This window comes from Malus domestica, chromosome 03 (genome assembly GCF_042453785.1).
Source record: "Malus domestica chromosome 03, GDT2T_hap1".
NCBI classification, from domain to species: domain Eukaryota; kingdom Viridiplantae; phylum Streptophyta; class Magnoliopsida; order Rosales; family Rosaceae; genus Malus; species Malus domestica.
This window is the reverse complement of record NC_091663.1, coordinates 12738928-12751529: the sequence shown is the minus strand read 5'-3', so window position 1 is coordinate 12751529 and position 12602 is coordinate 12738928. Positions and strand designations below refer to the sequence as shown.

The following is a 12602-nucleotide window of genomic DNA, read 5'->3' as shown; positions in this document are numbered from 1 at the left end:
AGTGCAATACAAATTAAGTTAGATAATTAGAATTATTTCAATCTTAGTTGGAACGATCTTGTGCTTGCCTACTATACTACTTAACAATTCGTACACTTGTGAGCATTAAAATTTGGACTTAATTGGGTTGATTACTGTTAATCTAATTTTGGCAAGAGTGACCCCAACTTCTTTTTTTACAAGGCGCCCGGGAAGAGATAAGCAAAAGGAAGCAAAGAGAAAAGGGAAGATGCAAGATCCGGTTAGCACAACCATTTCTACCGGATTTGCAAAATTAGCCGAAAGCCATAACTCTCAGGAGGAAGAATGTTATAACCCGTCCCTAATTTTCTATGTAAATTCTCCCCAAGTGTGTAAATTGACATTATTGCCCTTGTTGGCAAAGTGACGTGGATGTGATTATGCAGCTTTAAATTATTTTCTCGCTATTGTAATTAAATTGTACTTGTCGTTACGAGTGCATGTTAAATTATTCAGTATTGGAAACACTGTTTTGGATAGATTTCGTCTGATTTCGTTTGTACGAAACCCTATCTCTTTTCTTCTTTAAAATCGGCCACTTTTTCCAGTTTTCGATGAAACCAGACGGCGGTCGGCGGCAACCAGCGAGGCTCACTAGAGAAGACAAGGGAATATTCCATCAAAGGTAACGGAACATTCTTAATGGCTGTTAAGGTCTGGCTGCACATATGGCCATGGGCTAGGCGGTGCGTAGCGGCGCGTCCAGCCTCTGATTGACCTTTTGTCAATTTGTGTAGGTCCGTGACGTCGAGTAGATCATTTTCGTATATTTAAACCCTAGGTTTGAGCAAACTATGGGGGATTTATTTAATTTTCCGTATATGTGTTATTAACCTAATTAAATTAGTAATTTCACACATAGGGGAGACTTATCCCGAGGACGTACGTGGACAAGCAAGGCTAGGCGGCTACGATCCTTCAACATACCAATGAGTGGGCATTTTTTTTCCGTATATATGTATAAACTTTATAGTTTCCACAAATACTTTTAAATTGATTTATGCATTTCATGCCATGATTTATTAATTTTAGAAATACAATTATATGTTTGAGTTTTACATTTCATCATGGCATATTCATATGCATTTTTACCTGCTCATGAACGTTGTACTGTTATGAAATGCTCAAATAAGTACGGGATGCGTAGCTAAGTCCAGGTAAGGTTATTGTTGAATGAAAAGGTTGAATCATTATGGCATGTTTTATCATATAGTCTACTCATCATTACTACACCTTAGGTGATAGTGCTCAACCCAGGCCATGCTAGCCTTCACATGATCGTTCACATCAACATTGCACAGCCTGTGGTACAGACTGTATTAGGCAGTTTTGACTCGTATGTGACAGCAATAGCACTAGCATTCACATGATCGTAGCACTAGAGCGTTTATTATTACACCTAGCATGTCATACATGTCACATTAGGTGACTCCGACTCGTGTGTTAGCATAGACTGATGATCGATAGATGCAGTTGTACAAGTCACATTAGGTGACTCCGACTGACATGTTAGTATGGATTTTGAGCATATGATCATAATTACATCGTTGTTGAGATATTTTGCTGCGGCATACTTCAAGATTTATTGTTGGCATGCATTTGATTTCATATTTATACGTAGTATAATTAATTTCTGGAAACTATACATGTTTTACAACGAGGGATTAGTATGTTAAAAAAAAATTGGTTTTATAAATCTTTATTTTTGTGCCCACTCACCCTTCTGTTTTTCGCCCCTCCAGGTCCTAGTTAGTTGACCTACTCTGTGGCACACAAGGATCACCCAACGATTCTGACATATTTCTACTTTAATGTAGGAACTGTTTCCAATTGTGTATTAAGTGCATTTGCTAGTTCAATTGCACTATTTGTTATCTATGCTCTGACATTGTGTCTTTTGGGTTTAACCACTTCCGCGCACTATTTTTAGTAATTTAATTAAGTTTTAGTTCGGTTTTAATTTATCCACATTTTCAAATAACTTGCACTTTTGGTTACTTCACCTTCAGGCGACGGCCAGCACGCCTCAACTCCGGTCAGGGTGTGTCAAAGAAGCGGCCCAAATGCACTTGGCCTTTATGAAGGAAGGGGAAGGGGAGCATGGAAGGTTCGAATGTGATTTGATGAGGGAGGACCTCAACAAATACACTCAAGATAGGAAGAAGTTCTTACGTGATAAGCAAAAGGAAATTTTGTGAAGGCATGCCACAAGGAGTATATTTCAAGATGATGATTCACCTCAAGGCTATATCCCACATCCACCACGAAGTCCACCAAAAAATCCAACACCAAGTCAAGGTGGTGAATATCATTATTAATTATCATTTGTATTAAGTTTATGTAGTTTATTAATTATCTTTTGTACTAAGTTTATACGTTTTATTAATTATCATTTGTATTCATGGTTTCATGTGTTTTGTGTTTATACATTTTTATCATGTGTTTCATATTCTTCCATAGTGTTTCATGAGTTTCATGTGTCAGTTTAGTTTTTTTCAATATTCATCGGAATTTAAATATTTTTAGGTTAAAATGTTCATAAATTTAATTTAGGATAGTCTTAATTTAAAAAATAATAATAATTAGCCTAAATTCATTCTTTAACAATCTAGAGCTAAAATTTTAAGCCACAAGGGTTGGAGAAAAAAATTATTTCTGAATTAAAACCTAAATTTTCTGAATTAAAAAATTTAAGTTTTAACCCAAGGATTAGAGATGGTCTAAATAGCATTCAAACCTATTTCATTCATCCAATTCACTTGTACAAGAGACTAAGAAAATAAATCTTCTTATGTGATCCGGAATTTGACAACAGCATCATTGAGATCCTATTACCTGTAAGTATGTCAAATTTTTAGTTGCATCGAATGACCGCATACTTATTTAGCATCTTGTTATCTTGTTGGCTTTTGTCACATCCAAAGTTCAGCAAGTTTTGAAACTCGACTACCATTAAACCGATGATAAACATCAGAAATTAAAATAGAAGCAAAAACCCTAATCACCATATGAAACAACAGTAAGCCCCATCTACAAGACAACAAGCTGCAAGTTCCCATTCGGATAGTTTAATAACAAAAGATAGATTAACAATAGTAAAGGCATAATCTCATATGTTTAACGGTTCAAGAGAAGTTCCTACTTATTGCGCAAGCCTCTGAAATAGCCTTTAGGATCACGCTCAAACCCTTCCCTCTCTATGATTTTATCTTTTCCAGGAGCTTTCATCATTTTCTTCTTTTCCTCACCAGCTGATGAAACAAGTTCAGATAAACCCCAAGCCAGTACACCAATTCCTGCAGCAGCACCAGCAGCAATTGCACCTAAGTTGTACGAAGGGTTCCTGTCATTTCCCCCGTCTGAGCTCTCCGAACTTTGTCCCGATCCCATTTTGCAACCTGAGAGCATGTACAAACGGTAAGGCCTATTTAATTTCTGGAGGCACTTTGAAATACTCTTTGTTATACATTTTGTTATTTGATAGCCTAACAGCTCGAAAAACGAAAATACTACGTACAAATCTTCAGCAAAACCCTACGGAAAAATGAACACCCATGAACAACTCAAAATGGTGCAAAGATAACAAGAAACTAAAAGAAAAAATTAGAGAGAAAGGAACACAGATTAATCACAAAGGAAAGAAGAAAGGTGAATTTGTTTGACACCATAAATTCGCCATGGCCCTGCGTGAAGGGGTCGGGCATTTACATGAACATGAATTCAGAGATTGCGAGCATACCACTATTATTTTCCACTAATATACGGTGTGTGTGATAAATACTTGCGCTATTTAACTTCTAACCTTTGTGATGATCGGATTGTTCTTAGTTGAGATTGATGAATTAAAAAGGTGAGATGGCTTTGTTTTCTTTGAACTTGTGTTCTGAGTGGCTGCCTCTGCTTCTCTTATATAGGGAACTAAGGAGCTGCTAGCAATTTTCCACTTGCAATGTTAATGAGTTGCAATATATTGATTAACTAACGAGTTTTGCATGGGTGTGCTATCCACACACCTCTTTTTACTTTTTCCACACCTCTTGTTAATTTTTGTCCTTTGATCTTCTTCAATTCATCCGATCCAACGGCCGAAAATTAAAAGGATGTGAGAGAAGTAAAAAGGGTATGTAGATATCACATCCCTTTTGCATAAAGCCACTTTCAAACAAAAGGAAAACTATTTCCCCTTTTCTTTTTTGCCAAAGCAAGTCTACTTATTCTATCGTTTCTAGTTAAAAAAGAAAAAGAAAAAAAGCAAGTCCAGTTGAGGTGATTTTTTTAAAGGAATCCTATGAAAAGGGTAAAGCTATTTCCCCTTTCCTTTATTGCTAAGGTAAGTCTACTTACTCTATCGTTTCTTGTTTGGAAAAAAAAAAAAAAAAAGCAAAAAAGCAAGTCCAGTTGAGGTGATTTTTTTAAAGGAATCCTATGAAAAGGGTAATTTTCAATGTATTATCTTTAAGTAGCATGAAATTTCAACTTTCATATCTAAAACTTTTTTAATTCCACTTTCACACCTAAAGTTTGATTTAGTGACCCTCTCAAATTTCCATTAACTTTTCCGTCAACACTTTCGTTAAAGCGTGACATGGCGCTCACATGGACTATAATTATGCAATGATATGGTACAAGAACCCCCACGTGAAAATATGAAACAATTAAAACATTAATGTCAAGTCCAACAATGCTTCAGCTCCTCAACTCCCCTAATTCGTGCTATAGGTCTCAATTCTCAAACAATTTTCTCAGCCTCTCTGCAAACTTTCTCCCAGATAAAAGGTCATTCTAAATGTTAAGAGTTGATGATGTGTGGAAAGTTTGTCCCACGTCGGTGAGGGACAAGTCTAGGTAAGGCTTATATGATCTTGGGCCACTGCTTATAATATTAATTGGTTTTATGGTGCCCAATTTCATCATTATATTAAAGAAGATTTCCCTCGTGTAAAAGCCCAAAAGGACCACACGTTGCTTACGCATCACCCATTTGTTATCCCCATGTAGACTTGAAAATTGGCTACACGTAAGGAGGGCATGTTCATAATTGATTGTGTGTGGAAAGTCTGTCCCACCTCGGGGAGGGACAAGTCTAGGTAAGAGCTTATAATCTTGAGCTCCCACCTGGGTTGTGTTCGGGCTGGATCTATCCCTCGCATAGCTCCCTAGGGCTCTTGCCTGTCGGGCAAGGTTTGCTGCTTGGTGTACTGCAATATGAGTTTGTTGTTTGTTTGAAAGGTGCCTTTGTAGGGCCTTTGGTTAGGCCTTGAGGCTCACAATCAAGGCTAACATAGATCTAAGCGTGCCACTGTTATCTTTGTATAACATATTGTTATTTAGTTGTGAACTAGGTTGATTACTTGCGCGACAAGTTACTTAGACTTCTTGATTTATCAATGGATTGTCACATATGGGTTAAATCTGTTTAAATTTCTTTTTTTGCCTTGTAAACAAGGACTTTTACTCATAATATTGTATGTCAAAATGAAGGGGGTTCAACGCCCTTCCAGCCATTACAGTTAAAACTTTAAAGAAGTAAAGTCACTAAGTTTAGACAGAATGATCATAGGTGAAATTTTGAATGAAGAACAGTTGAACGTGATTTAAAAACATAATGAGATAAGCATTAAACAATAGATCTACTTTATGTAAGCACAAACAAAAGAGACTCGGGCAAGATTCAACTTCTTGCAACCACTTATCTTTGTGTTTACAGGGATTTGTAGGCTTTGGGGAATGAAATGTAAATAGGTTTTACTCGAGGGAATCGATGCTACAACACTGGGGGAAGGTATCAGGGCTTCTATACTTGACAAAAGATGACTCTCTATGAGGATTTTATGACTAAAGAGGGGTAGAGTCTAGACAAAATGTTGCTTTCTAGTTTCTTGCTTGTTTGAGAGCAAAATGGGATGTCTTTTGATTGATTGGTTGAGTATCCTTGTCTTCGGTGTCCCTTTCTGCTTTTATAGACAATTTAGCTCAACTGTCCAAGCTTCGCCCTTATGTTGATGGCTTTCAGAGGGTGATGAGTCATCACTTATTTACTCATCCAGGCCCTTGAAAAGTGTTTTTTGATGGGGTGAGCTGCCCTCTGTTACCCATCACTTCTCACATAGGCATGTGGCATATGCCTTGCTGAAATGGTTTTAAATTCTTCTTGGGTTGCTGGCTTGCCATAGCCCAATCTCTCCTTTTACTTTTGCGTTCTTTGGGCCTCCATCATCATAAAGCCCAGTGTCAAATTTCCACCCAAACAGGTTGTATTTCAATTTTTTCTTTAGTCTTCTTCCTTTCCTTTTCTTCCTGGCAGTCAAAGGAGTGCACCTGGGTTGTATTTATAACATGACAAAAGTGTTGTTCTCTTTCTGGGATCGCTATTTTTACTTCTTTGTTACACCCATCGTATCAGTTTGGCAAGTGCCAATACCAGCGCCAAATCAAGGGCTTCAACTTCAGGATGATAATATTTGGATTGGAATTGAAGATTTGGATTGTGAAGGAAGAAGGGTTTATGTTATGGTTTCTTATTGGGGCTGTTTGTTGGATTTACCCACCAGATGGAGCCGCAGTAGCACATGGATGCACAATTATCGTCCTGTTAATAAGTTATGTCATGAGCTCTTGATGGAAAGACTAACAGAAGTATGAAAGTATCATAAAATTCACATTTTAGGTATGAAAGTGGGGAAAAAATTATATATGAAAATTGAAATTTTACGATATTTGAGGGTAGTAAAGTGAGAATCACTCTATAAAAAAGCTAAGATTAAAATTGGGTTTGGAAAAGAGAAAAAAAATTTTTTTTTTTTCTCAAAATCGTGGGTCGTTGGTAACAGAAAGCAGAAGTAGCTCAAACCACAATCGCTTCCATTCAAAGCACTATTTTCTAATATATTTTGTCTATTTATTCACATTCATTTATATCAAGCAAGGTTCTAAAAATGCTAGGTGCTAGTCGGGCGGCTAGGCGCCTAGGCGGTTTAGGTAAATTTCTTGTATATCTTGCATATAAGTGCATATTTTCACTTACAAAAAATTATACTTGTATGAAATCCATAGATAAGATAATAAAAGAATGATAAAATACAAAAAGAGTATCCAACAAGTCCAAAATTTAAAAACGCATTAAGCATATATGCCATATAACCATAGTGAGGAGTACTATAATGTAGAATGACACATGTACAACAAGTTCATAATTTAAAACAACATAAAATGCAAAATAGGAGGAAAATAAGGAAATATAGTAATGTAAGATACTTAATCTAAGTTTTTATTTTTTATTTTTTAAATTTCAAAAAAAAACGCCTAGCCACCTACCACCGCCTAGGCCACCTAGCCCGCATAGAGCCAACCCGATTTCTCCAGCTGTTTTGCACGAAATCGCCTCTGTTCCAACCCGCCCAGCGCCTAGGCCATTTTTTAGAACAATGATATCAAGTATCTTTTTCTTTTTAAATTTGTTTATATTTGGAGTGCATGATACTTTTTAGAGGGTGCCAATAACCAATATTTTTTACGAAAACCTAACTCATATCTGCAAATATTGTTTTACTGTAGTGTGAAACAACAATCATGCTTATGCACTCTGGTGCAATTCATTCCAACGATTTCTCTATCTCCAATAACTAAGTATTTAATTCACTAACAATATCATTCAACTCCAAACAATACACGGCCTGCTTCTCATAGTCCATTCTTGTTTTTGGTTTGTGATGATTGGATTGCACTTTAGTTGAGATTCAGAATGATATGGGATCAAAAGGCTTCTTGTCTAAGGTTTGGAAAATTCTTGGACAGAGAAGAGGTTTGATGAATTAAAATTTTAAACTGAGAAGGTTTTCTTTTGTTTGAACTTGTGCTTTCTGTTCGAGGCAAAAGGTGGATGGCTCCTCGCACAGCTCCCCTGGAGTGAATGGCACTGGGTATGTTTGTTCGTCGGGTTCTTGCTACTTGGTGTACTGTAAGATGGGTTTGAAGTTAGTTTGAAATGTGCATTTGTGGCGCCTTAGGTATAGGCCTTAAGGCTCACAATCAAAACTAACTTCAAGCTAGGCGTGCCACTGCTATCTCAGTATAGCATATGTAGAACAAGTGTGTTTTAAGTCGATTACTTGCACCCCAAGTTACTCAAACTTCTTGTTAAACTTCTTGTTATCAAAGGATTGTCACAAATGAGTTAAGTCTGTATTAAGTTCTTTTTCATGCCTTGTAAACAAGAACTTTTAGTTTATAGTCTTGTATGTTCAGAAAATGAGGGAGTTTAGATCCCTTTAAACCATGTTTTTTATCCCAGGTTGCTATTAATGAAAACCGATCTATTGAGTTCATCAGATCGGGATGCAAATGAGACGTTTAATTAGGAAATAATTGGAAATAAGTTGCATACATGTTGAAAAATACATTTAGACATATCTACTAATTTAGAAGACAAACAAAGAGACTCGGGCAAGATTTCACATTATAGGGCAAGGTTGAACCTCTTGCAGCCACTTCTCTTTGAGTTTATAAGGGTTGTGAGCTAAAAAGGGATGGATGGTAAACAGGTTTTACACGAGAAAATCGATACTACAATACTAGGGAAAATAGAAAAGCTTTTAAACTAGGCAAAAAAATGGCTTTTCCTAAGGAAACATGAATAAAAAGATTGAATCTAAGTTGGTTTCAGCTTTTCTGGATGCAAATTTGGCTTGAGAGCAAAGTTTGTATGTTGTTTGTTTGATTGGTTGAGTGTCCTTGTCTCAAATGCTTACTTCCCCTTTTATAGGCAATTTGGCCAGACTTTTCTAAGCTCTGTTCTTGCCCGAAAGCTCTTGGAGGGTAGTGAATCATCATCTTTTTACTTGTAGTGCCACTAGAAAGTGCTTTTTGGTTGGTAATGAGTTGGTCTCTATCAGTTGTCAATTCAATCATAGGCACATGGCCAATGCCTTGGCTGAGAAAGCCTCAATTTGCTTCAGACTTCGTAGCTAGGCTTCAGGAAAATTCATCTTGTTTTGACATCTTTGGGCCTCCCTTCAGTTAAGCCCAATATTCAAATATTAACCCAAACACTTTGACTTGTGTTTTGAGTGGTTGCCTCTGCTTCCCTTATACAGGGAACTAAGAACATTTCTAAAAGAGATATCAAAAAGTTTATATGACAATTAGTGTTTTTCAACCGAATTGTCAATTCTTATGTGATATGACGTGGATTGGCATCAAAGATGGTTGCCGTCAAATTTGACATCAACTTCAAATTCATTTTCAATTGATTAATACATATATTTTATCATTTTTATTATTGTTTTTGTTCTAAATATATTTATTACAATTATAAACAAAATGATGTAATAAGTAATAGTTCAATTTGACATATCAGGTGGAGAACAAAATTCTAAAAAAGATCAAAGTGCCTCATAGGCTTTCAAATTTAAATTTTATGTTTAAATGCAACATCTCATTCGGAGATGCTCTAAGGAGCTACTAGCAATTTTCCCAACTATGTGATTGAATTGCAATATATTGATTAAATAATGAGTTAGGCATAAAACAACCGCACAAACAAAAGTAAAGATAGCTCTATCGTTTCATGTATTAAAAAATGGAGACTTTGGATGCGGTCCCTAGCTATGAATTATTTTTTATTGAAACCTTGTTGGTTTTCAATTTTTTATCAAAGCCCCAAAATTTAATGTGATAATTTATTTCAATGTACGTTACTATATTTTTTTAATTAAAAATTAAAAATTATAATTGTTTATATAAATGAGATTTTAAATAAAAAACAATAATTTGTGAGATTAAAAATATTAAAATATAAATATACTATTGTGTGTGTGCGTGTGTGTGTGTGTGTAAACATGGGTACATTCATCAAAATTAACCAAAAAATTATTGTATCAAAACATGGGTACATTCTTCAAAATCACAAAAAAAAAAAAAAAGATATTAGGCTTAATAACATTAGTAAATGTTTTCGATTAAACTGGACATGGATACATTTTAAAATCAAAGAAAAAAAAATGTACCCATATAAGTTTAAAAATAGATTAGAAAAAAATTGAATAGATTTTATATATATATAAAAATGTACATTTTACATATAACAAATTGGTATATTTAAGAATGAGTACATTTTAAGATTAAAAATTTGAAAAAATTACATGAATGGGTATATATAATTAGCATGGGTACATTTGGCAAAATAAAAAATGGGTACAAATAATTTTTTTAAAAAATATGGGTACAAATACAAATAAAACTTTAAAAAAATATGGGCACAAAAAGAAATTAATATATGGGTACAAATTAAAACTAAAAAGAAAATTGGTACAAATTAAAAAAGGGTTACATATTAAAAATGGGTACAAACTAAAACTAAAAATATATGATAAAAAAATTTAGTCATAAATATAAATATATTAATTGTAACATTTTTAACATTAAATGAATATATTAAGAAATAAAAAATATTTTATTATTGAAATAATTAATGATGTTATTAATACCTAGAAACCTTGATAAAAAATTGAAAAGGAATATGATTTTAATCAATGGAGTAGGAAAATGAATGATGAGAACCTAATTTCTTCATTAAAAAATAATAATAATAATAAAAAGCAAGTCCACTTGAGGTGATTTCTTTTTGGGGTAGTGCTAGGAGACTAAATTTATAAATTAAATTTTTTAAATTAAATGACATTGAAGTTGATGATTAGATTATTAGTCAAATATTGATAAGCGTGCTCATTTTTATTCATAACACATCATTTAGTTTGTAAATTTTGTCTACAATTTAAGAAATTTTTAGTTGTGACGGGAACACAAGTGGTACACCACATGTTTTAATAGGAATGGTGGGAAATTTTATTTGTTAAGTTATTAACTTTTTAGTACACATATCCCACCATTTGTTTAGTGACATGCGGTGTACAATCCCGTATACCAATCGCACTAAAAAATCTCTCCTACAATTTCAGTCTCCCTAGCATTACCCTTCTATTTAAGGAACGTATTAAAAAGGTTCATTTTCACTTTACTATCTTTAGCATCGTTGTACCCCAGAAAAAAAAAAAAAAAAAAAAGGTAAAGCTATTTCCTTTATTGCAAGTCCAGTCGAGGTGATTTTTTCCAAAGCATGTTATAAAATAGATGAGGCTAAAATTAGGTTTGAAAAGCGAAAAGAATCTGTTTTTTCTCAAAATCATGGGTCATTGACAACATAATGCAAAAGCAGCTCAGACCATGGTCCCTTCCATTGAAAGCGCTCTTTCTAATATATTTGGACTCTATTAGCATCCATTTATAGTATTTGCTTCAACAAATAATTTAGAGGACTATTATTAGCATTCCACAAATCTCATTCTACACTAGGTCTGGCAATTCTTGATACGACCCGATAACCCGACACGACATGACAAGAAATTAACAGGTGTTCGGGTCAACACGATAACGAATCGGATCATTATCGGGTAACCCGATAAGCACCTGTTAAGATAACGGGTTGGTTTGGGTATACACATGGGTAACACAATACACGATAAGTAAAATATTAATTTTATAATTTTATAACCCTAAAAAATACTATAATAATTATATGTATATAGTAAATTAAATATTAAAAATTGGTGACTATTGGATTTGCTTAAATATACATATCATTCAATTTCTTAAGTGTTATACGTACAAAATAAATAAATTTAAATCTACTTAATAAATATATATATACACACACCATTGAACTTGATGGGATACGAATTCTACAAAATTAATTTCAACGATCCAATCGTCACATTTATTTGTATATGCTTCAGGATCACATCAGCAAAAACTCGCAAGAACCAAACATTTAGAGATCAAGTAACGAAACAAAACTTTTCGACGGTTATCAACGAAAAATCACGATTTAACGGTTATTTTAATTCCAATTTTGAAGTTTTTTTACAGCTACACTCATTGACTCTATATGAATACAATGAATAAACTCGATCTTCAATTTAAAATATTTACACTAGTGAATACTTAATGAAAGTATGAATAAACTTTTAAGTGTTAGTGAATCTATTGTTTTGATGGGATACGCTTTCTACGAAACTAATTTCAACGATCCAACCATCAAACTTATTTGTATATGCTTCAACATCGCATAAGCTACAAATCGCAAAAAAAAAAAACATTCAGAGATCAAGTAATGGGACAAAACTTTTTTACGGTTATCAATGAAAAATCACAATTTAACGGTTATTTTAACTCCTATTTTGATGATTTTTTATAGATACACTCATTGACCCTATACGAATACAATGAATTAACTCGATTTTCAATTTAAAATATTTACACTAGTTATACTTAATGAAAGTATGAATAAACTCTTAAGTGTTAGTGAATCTATTGTTTTGATGGGATACGCATTTTACGAAACTAGTTTCAACGATCCAACCGTCAAACATGTTTGTATATACTTCGAGATCGCATACGCCAAAAATTGCAAAAAATAACATTCAGAGATCAAGTAACGGGACCAAACATTTCAACGATTATCAACGAAAAATCACGATTTAACGGTTATTTTAACTTTGATTTTGATGATTTTTTAAAGCTACACT

The 12602-nt window shown here is 34.0% G+C and overlaps 1 long non-coding RNA gene across 1 annotated transcript; it reads right to left on the bottom strand.

Annotated features, from left to right (window-relative positions):
- Positions 1–2954: 2954 nt before the first annotated feature.
- LOC103407809 (uncharacterized) lies at positions 2955–3975 on the bottom strand. The gene is made up of 2 exons (XR_524860.3): positions 3824–3975; positions 2955–3419 (listed from the first exon to the last, which is right to left on the bottom strand). It is a non-coding gene; the product is annotated as an uncharacterized lncRNA (long non-coding RNA).
- Between the last annotated feature and the right edge of the window lie 8627 nt (positions 3976–12602).